At 32.0% G+C, this 9,441-nt stretch overlaps 1 long non-coding RNA gene across 2 annotated transcripts; it reads left to right on the top strand.

Moving 5' to 3' along the window:
* The first annotated feature begins 8,150 nt into the window (after positions 1-8,150).
* Positions 8,151-9,181, top strand: LOC110229122. 2 transcript variants are annotated; one of them, XR_002332557.1, is made up of 3 exons: positions 8,151-8,424; positions 8,533-8,675; positions 8,903-9,181. It is a non-coding gene; the product is annotated as an uncharacterized LOC110229122 (long non-coding RNA). The 2 variants fall into 2 exon arrangements; XR_002332556.1 differs by having other exon boundaries at positions 8,533-9,181.
* Positions 9,182-9,441: the final 260 nt, after the last annotated feature.

Below are 9,441 nucleotides of genomic sequence, written 5' to 3'. Positions count from 1 at the left end.
TTGGAAATTCATTTTTAATATTTGTTTTAGGGAAATATATCTCTTTAAGTATTTTTGGAAATTCATTTTTAATATTTGTTTTAGGGAAAGATATCTCTTAAATTCTGTATTAATTTATTAAATCCATAATATCAAGTTTCAAATGATATATGCATGTTTTTCTCGGCTACCTTTATGTGGTAGTTGAGGGTTTGGTTTCTTCCAGCTTCATCTTCTTATCCTTGGTATCTCAATAGTCGCAACACCGGTTGCATTTTTGTTACAACATGTAGCTATTTTTGGGGATTCTATGAATGATGACGGTGGTGACAATGATAAGTCATCTCTCTCAGATTGCCGAAAATATAAGATAACGATTTTTCTTAAAAAGCGAGAGTCGTTCTCTGCTCTGAGTCAAGAGAACTTTGACGTCGTGCTGTGTGGCAAGATTGTTGGTCATTTTCAAGCATAATTTTTGCCATTGATTTTATTTGTTAGTTTTTTCGTCCGAGAGTATTTGGAAGAATGTGTAAGACCTCAACCGACACATAACTAGTTCTAGGTCGAGTTTTCTTTTATACTCTCATGCTCTTCTTTCCTTTATCTTTTTCTTGGCTAGAGATTCTTTTTTTCTTTTTTTCGGTTATACTATTCTTTCTCAAGTTTGGACATTGCGATCAAAGACTGGCTAACTTAACATTATTTAAGCACTAGAACCTAGATACTCGATGAATATTTTTCTAATGTTTTTGGTATATTTTATATTTTTCATATGTTACAATTTATAGTATTTCATTAATATTCATTTCAAATTTTTTATGTGTATTATAATTTTCTTCTACTAAAGAGAAAAATGTATGAGTTCATTGGCTGATTAAATTTTTTCTTTATCGTGATATTTCTTAATGATGTGCGAGAAAACTCTCAAAATAGACGCTTAAAATTTTATTTATGACTGATATAACTAAGGCTTGATCGATCTTATATGTTTTAAATTATAGTTTGTGGATTGTTTATGCTTTAATACATAATGGCAATCTTGTGTATATATTGTTGATCATATATATACATATAAATATATATATATAGGAAGAGTTTTTTATAGCTTTTTATAGCTTGTGTTAGGTTCTGGTTTTATTTATTGTGTTTCTCTTGTCTTAGTTTTGAACTTTTTCTTTGTGTTGCTCTCTTTGTATTTCAATAGTTTTCTTTTTTTGGCCGTTAGCTTCCGAAGATGTCTTGTTATCCGTCGGCTTAGTTCTCAGTTTCGTCTAGTGCTTAGATTTCGGGATCATTTCTTGGATCGCCGTTATTATATCTTTTATCATGAATTATATCACTTAGACGGAAAAAAGAAAAAAAAAAAGAGGAAGAGTTTTTATAAACTTCTGGACCACATGTGTGTGTATATATATTATTAAGTTCATTATTTTTATATCCAAATATAAGATGAGTACTTTAGATCATTAACCACATAAAGGATGGAAAGTATTTATAAACTATTAATGGTTTTGAATGGTAATCCATTATCAAAACGGTACATCGTGTACAGCTTTGACTGTTACCAATCACCAAAACTTTATCAAAAGCGTTATTAACTTTTTTAAATAGCTTTTTTTGTACAGCTATTTCTTACGGTTTTGCACTATTCCGATAAAGTTTACAGCTTCAGCTAACAACTAAAAAACTTATTACAACTTTTGGTTACCAATAAGATCCACTCTGATAAAACGTATGTATAAACTTTAGTCTAAATCCTACACGAATGGATTCATAATTAGATATATGTTTTCATTTCAGTGTATTATTTTTTATTCTTTTATTCTTTTACTAGTGTTGTGTCCTGTGCTTCGCACGGTGAGAGAGTGGTTATAGGAAAATAGAATATAAAAAAATATGTTGAGGTTTTCCTATAAAATTGGGATCGTGGGAAGTGGATAGAGCAGTTGATAAATTTAAGTGATTTTTTTTTTTCTTTTCTTATTTTTTTCGTCATAAAATGTTTAGAAAAGTAAAGGAGTGAATTTGAGACCTAAGACACGTGTCAGATGGAGAGAACTGCAGTTTTTAGAGAAGTGACTTGTGATTTATTATAATAGAATTTTTTCGTCATAAAATGTTTAGAAAAGTAAAGGAGTGAATTTGAGACCTAAGACACGTGTCAGATGGAGAGAACTGCAGTTTTTAGAGAAGTGACTTGTGATTTATTATAATAGAATCTAGAGAAATTGTTAAAAATGCCCCTTTTTCAATACCCCTTTTCAAAAATGCCCCCTTTGAGAGTCCATTTTTAAGTTTGCCCTCTTTTAATTTTTAATGACCATTTTACCCTTATTTGAAACAAAATTAGGTCCACAAAATATAAAATATTTTTTGGTGGGAAAAGTGATCCCCCAATTTTCCCGCCAAAACACTTGTAAAAACCTTTAAAATACCTTGTAAAAATTTTTCCCGCCAAAAAATTTTCCCGCCAAAAATTTTTTTTTGCGGGAAAAGTTATTCCGCAATTTTTTTGGCGGGAAAATTTTTGGCGGGAAAAATTTACAAGGTATTTTAAAGGTTTTACAAAGTATTTACAAGTGTTTTGTAAAGTTTTACAATGTATTTTAAAAGGTTTTACAAGGTACTTATAAGGTTTTATAAAGTATTTACAACTTGTAAAACCTTATAAAAAACTTGTAAAATCTTATAACTTGTAAAACCTTATAAAATAGCTTGTAAAATCTTATAATATCTTATAAATACCTTATAAATACGTTGTAAAACCTTTTAAAATACATTGTAAAACCTTATAAATACCTTGTAAAAAACCTTTAAAATTCCTTGTAAATTTTTCCCGCCAAAAATTTAACGCCAAAAAAATTGCGGAATCACTTTTCCCGCAAAAAAAAATTTTGGCGGGAAAATTTTTTGGCGGGAAAAAATTTTACGGGAAAATTTTACAAGGTATTTTAAAGGTTTTACAAGTTTTTACAAGTGTTTTTGGCGGGAAAAATTGTGGGATCACTTTTCCCGCCAAAAATATTTTGTATTTTATGAACCTAATTTTGTTATATTTCCTTATATATTTGTAATATCTTTTATTAAAAGAAGGGTAATTTAGTCATTTTGTACATAAAAAGGGGTATTTTTAAAAATGGACAGCCAAAGGGGGCATTTTTGAAAAGGGTATTGAAAAAGGGGCATTTTTGTGAGTCTCCCTAGAATATATATATATATATATTGTCAAACAAAAAATGGTTAAAGACAGATTCATCGTGTTTCCGTTATCCAAAACAGTTTCAACCTAGTCCAAACAGTTTCAACCTAGTCCAGAAATCATGCAACCGTGGATATAATGGCCAATCTTATTAATATATCTAATAATATATCTATTCTTAATTTTTAAAATCATGGCCAATCTTAAAACCATTTTAAAACAAGAGAAACCAATAGTTTGAAATATAGACAAGTGCGTGTGAGTGTGTCATAATTCATAAATGCGAAGACAAATGTTTGATCTTTGATTGTAATTTCAGATACTCACGGACTTCCCTACCTCTTTCTGATCTTCCCGACCCCATCAACACTTTTTTGTTTCTCTATCACACATATAAAATCGTATTTTGATTAATACAATTTTCCAGCCATTTTGCCTCTGTCCTCTCCTACTTACTCTCCTCTCTTTTGTTTCCAGCCATCACTCACGAGCCCATTTATGAACCTTAACCCTAATCCAATGTATATCTCCTCCCACTTATATATCCCTCACATTATCATACCAAAACTCTCTCTCAAGAAACAAAAATAATCACTTCAATATATAAAACGTCCCAATGTTCAACAGAAGATTGCATATTGTCATCATCACTTTAAACCTTATATTCTTGTACGCGGGAGGGCGATTAATACCACTGGAGAGTGTTCCAAGCTCGTCTATGATGCCTTTATCGGTCGAAGACACTGTCAAAATGAATCCGAGGAATCAGATTTTCCATGGGACACACGTAAAGAGTTGTATGCCTAAAGGGTTCCGACCAAGATCAGCTCCGAGCCGGTTTGTAAATTATCAGCCTCTTGTTTCCGTTAAGTGTTCCTCATCCAAAGTAACCTTTCGGTCCAAGATATCACCTTGATTAATTTTCTTTTCTATTTGAGAGTTTAATTATACAAAATAAGAATGATGTGTTGATTCTTTGGGTGTCGATAATTATGAAGACCTATATGTAATGCAAGTATGTGTTATTATATATCTTTTTTATATAATTTTTTTTTTGGATAATTTCTTTCTTTTATTTCTGGTTGTTTTGGACCAATATATATATACCACCTAATTATGATGAGTTGAAATTGAAAAAGGCAATGGCACCTCAAATTGAGTTATAATTATGATGAGTTATAACTAATCAAGAAAATGTTAAGTTTGTTACCTCAAGTTCTTATGTGGTGCCAGTTCTATAATTCAGATTTTAGTTTTGGTAAACCAAAATTTTTGGGGTTTTGATACATAAGTATTTTGAACTAGAAACAAAGACAGCCTAAATCAATCATGTTCCCACTGCTGAGATCCGAACTCTTGATCTTGAGAAACTCTTCCTTTTGAAGTTCTCCAATACAAAAATCAAGCTACTAGCCGTGGATTGGTCGAGATATTTGTCTAATAGGAAAACCCAAGAATAACAAATTAAGGATTTTCTCATATATTCTGTCGTTGGGATCATAAGCCCCTTTATAATCTCATGCATTTACGAGAAATGTGGTCGAATCTTTATGCAAGTTGGCATTAGGGAATTCAGTTTCATTATTAGTCTAAATATGATAAATTAGGGTGTCCGCAAATTGGCGACACCAACTATAAAGGAAAGGGGAGATAAAATCCTCAAAAATTTTGGTCATGCGGGCAAGAGTCAGCAACTAACAGTAGAAATAAAAAATGGATGGTTACTTCTTTTTTGGCGGCACCAGTGGATCTCTTAAAAGTTTTAGTCACTTAAGCTGCTTCTAAATAAAACTATTGTAACGTCCGTGTTCTGGAAAACGGATATTTGAGTTTTATGTCGGAATTTGGAGAAGAGTCGATTTAATTTCAGTTGGATTAATAAGCTGGTCGGTTTATTATTCAACCAAGGGAAAAATTAATTAATTTTAGTAATTTGAACTCTTGATTTAATTTAAGTGGATCGAAAATAAACCTAAGTCTATTTATACCCTAAAAATCGCATATGCCTTTTTTCTTTCTCATAAGTTTCGTGGCCACCATAAGGAAAGAAAGAGAGAGGCTGATTGTGGCTGAAAGAGAGAAAAAAGCTTGTTGCAGACAGATCAGATACGTCGTGGTAGAGCAGAGGTTTGATATATCAAATCACCTTTTTTGGTAAGAAGATTGTATGGAGTTTTAGCTAAGCCTTAGACCTAGACGTACCACTTCGCGGATTTGGATTTGAGTTACTATTCTAAAATTTATCCGCTTTCTCATGAGGTGCTCTGTTTCACACGCGATTTGGACCAATATAGATTTAAAGAGAGGTTATGAGTTTATCTACGGTCGGATCATCACGAAAATATGAGGGTGGCTTCTGGACATCTAGGGTTCAGTTTCAACGGTGCAGATTGAAAGTGGACGGTGAAATTTAGATTCATGACTCAAAAATAACAGAAATGAACAGCTTCAAAGATTCAAACACGAATCTAAATCTAACCGTCCCCTTTCAATCTACATCGTTGATACATAACCCCTAGATGTCATGAATCTACCCACAAAGATTCATGATCATCCGACCGTAGATGAACTGGCGATCTCTTTTTTAATCCATGTTGGTCCAAATCGCATCTGAAATAGAGCACCTCACAAAAAAGCGGATAACACTTAGAATATTAACTTATTCGAAATCTGCAAAGTGGTATATCTAGGTCTAAGGCTTAGGTACAATTCCATAAAATTTCTTTCAGCCACAATCAGTCTCTCTCTTTCTTTCCTTGAAGGTGGACACATAAATTATGAGAAAGAACTAGAGCTTCTGCGATTTTTAGGGTATATATATACTTAGGTTTATTTTCGGTTCACTTAAATTAAACCAGAAATCAGAATTACCAAAATTTATCTATTTCTCTCTTAGTATAATAACTAAACCAGGAATTATGATATTGATAAATGTTCATATGTTGTATTATTGAATTTTAATTAATTACTTACACCCATCAGAAGAGTATGTTACACCTTATAATTTTAATTTAGGCAAGATAGAAACAAAATTGTGACAATAAAAATAAATAAACTTATATAGTTATGTAAACATATGAATGATATATGCATAATATGTAAGCATATGGTATGAGTTACGTAAACATTTGAATTTTTTAGAAAACGTGGCGTCATAATAAAATTGTGACAATAAGAAAAGAGAAAACATGAGACGGTTTATTTTCATGTCATTTAGCTTTACTTGATAATATGAGACATCTTCAAAATAAAGATATAACATTATAAGGAATTAGGGAATATGCAAAAAAACGTAAGACTAAAAAAGATTTAAGAAATTAAAGTAACATTTGACTAAACAATGTCTATTTGCTATATGTTTTTTGTCAGTTTTTGGTTCATAATACCCATTTCTTCTTCTTTCTCTCTTCTTTCCGTTCTCTCGCCGGCGAGAAAGTCTCAAATATCTCTCTATTTCTCGTTAGATTTCTCTTATTTTTGCTGGATCTCCTATTTCTTTCTCTTTTACTCCCTCTCGTCGGATTTTTCACCATCATATCTTTTTTTTTCTCTATCTCCATTTTTCTCCTTCGTCGGGCATCACCACCGAATCTCACTACTCTGACTCACCAGCACAACAGAATCTCACTAGTACCACAATAACCACCACCATCAATACCGAATCACTCTAATTCTGACTCACCACCTTCATCAACATTTATCGCCACAACCACCAAACTTGAACCACCGTCGTCAACACCAACACCACTGTTACCGCCTCTTCTTCTTTTCCCTTAACTGGTCTTATTTCTCCACATTCTTTATCTTCTCAGACATCGGACCAAGCTTCTCTGTCAACAACTCTAGTCTATATCCATCGCCGTTCATAATTCTTAATTTATCTCCAACGTTAAATATTCCTTGAATCTGAATAACACATCACATTTTCAGAAAACCATTACGATTCAAAGTTTTTTTTTTATAAATGACATGATATACTTCTGATAAATAATTTTTACATGATTCATGTTATTTTAAAAATTACCCTATCACCACCTCCGTAAAAATTAACCCTATCACCACCTCCGTAACCATCAACCACCACCATCGTCACTTTCATAACAATCTTCATAACAATCATATGCTATTCCTAGTATGACATGCTATTTTTATTAAATGATATTATTTTTTTATGGAAATATAAAATGTAATTTTCTTATAATTATTTATTGACATTTAAAACTTTTTAAATTTATAATTTCCTTATTATTATATTTTTTCTTTTCTAGCTATTAAAAAGAAAATATATATTTGACATATGGTAAAATCTCATATCGATAGGTTTGACACGTGTAATGATCACGTTTGTTACTAACTTTGCAAACCATGTTGTGTAACTTTACTTGATAATATGAGACATATAAACTGACCTGCTTGGATCATGGAAGTCTATGGGTTCTTTTTGTCGGTGCAGGAGCGACCAACATGAAGAAGTGTGTTGGTGCACAGGCACAAAGAGATGATGAAAATATATAGATTTCCATGTTTTACTCACCGATTTGAACCTGGAGATGTTCTCAACGGTAACTTCGTTAGTATCTCTGTAACTATGCCCTCTGGAACATGTGTGGCAGTGTGGTTTGATGTTGCCATTGGAAATTGGGTTATTGAGTGTAACGAGAGATACAATGTTCTTTTTAGTATAAAGAAAATATATATATATATATATATATATATATATTTCGATTTTCAATGGAGAGCTCTCACCATGAGACTCTCTCAAATCTCTTACTAATAAAAGAGACTAATTGAAGCTTCTCAACCTATCCACATAAGCAAACTAAAACACATCTTAGAGAAAGCCACATCAGCAAACTTCTCACGTCAATAAAGAAGCCACCGACTAATCAATTCAATGTTTATTTATTTGTTTATGGACCTGATTCTAAGCCCATGAATATATATTATAAAAAAAAAAAGTAAAATCTAAACGTCCTTAGGTCTAACTAATCGTCTTCCCTGAAATCTACTATTGAACTTTTGGAATTCCTTAGATTCTAATTGACCATCAATCTTCCCCTTTAGTTAGCCTTCTTATATATTCCAATAGAATTCTTTAAATTTATTTCAGTGTCATCGTTCCACAAAAACTCAGTTTCAAAATTATCCAAATCTGTTTTCATCACCATCTAAATTGATGGAAGAGAGCATCAGAGGCCATCTAATCGACATCGTTCAATAAAAAAGGAAGTTGATTCAATAACAATGTAAGAACGTCGATTTTATTTGTGTTAAGTTTACAATTTGAACTCACGATCTATACAAATATAATTTTTGGTGTTGTGATAAGGATTGGTATTGTTTGTGAAAACTAGGTAAAGGGCCTCTAACTCTCTACCTACAGATTCCACCGACATGCTTCTTGAGATAGCATTTACCTCCCATATTCAAAGGGAGACGAAATTAGGAAGGATGGCCTTTTAGGTATTCAAATGCTTCTCTGATGTGGTTGAGTGAGGTAAGATTACGGATCTGACTCTCACTTTCTATGGTAGACAGCCCCTTCAACTTCTTATTAACCTTCTATCATTTTTCAAACCAGTGGTTAATGCCAAGATAGAGAGAGATAGAGATAGAGATAGAGAGATGGTTATTTAAAGAGATATGCTCAGTACGATTGAACAAATATGTTGCCAAGATTTGGTGTATGACAAAACTAATTTACTAAACTATCTATGATTTTAGAGATAAGATCAAACTTGCAATGGTTGGTAGACCGGTGATCAATTGTTCTCTAATATGGGTTAATATCAATTGTGCTTCAGATGGAAGCGCTAGAAATAATTGCCACTGATTTTGAATATATATGTGTCTGTAAAGTTAAAGAGTTTTAGAATAGGAGCGACTGTAAAGCTTGGAGTGGTGGAAATATCATGGATGTAACTGAAGTTTCTTTGGTTTGTGTCAACTTATTAATGTTGTTGATAAGCATAAATGAAAATAAGTGTAACGCAAAATTCATTTGATGTGTCGTGCAAATAAATACGTTGGTTTGCTGATTTGACTTGATCATCCCTAAAACACTTCATTTGAAGTCAATCACACCAACACACTTTAAAAAAGTAAGGATACTAGGATTAACAGTGTATCTTTTAAAATACATGCTCATGTAAGACACGATTAACAGTGTCTCTTCCCACATGTACACCAACACACAACCCACATATTATTAGCTAATCCCAAGTTATAATAACCGTAATATGAAAATAATTGATAAACAAAAA

Source organism: Arabidopsis lyrata (assembly GCF_000004255.2).
Source record: "Arabidopsis lyrata subsp. lyrata unplaced genomic scaffold ARALYscaffold_4, whole genome shotgun sequence".
Classification (NCBI taxonomy): domain Eukaryota; kingdom Viridiplantae; phylum Streptophyta; class Magnoliopsida; order Brassicales; family Brassicaceae; genus Arabidopsis; species Arabidopsis lyrata.
Note: the sequence above shows the minus strand (reverse complement) of the source record. Positions and strands in the feature narration are given on the sequence as shown.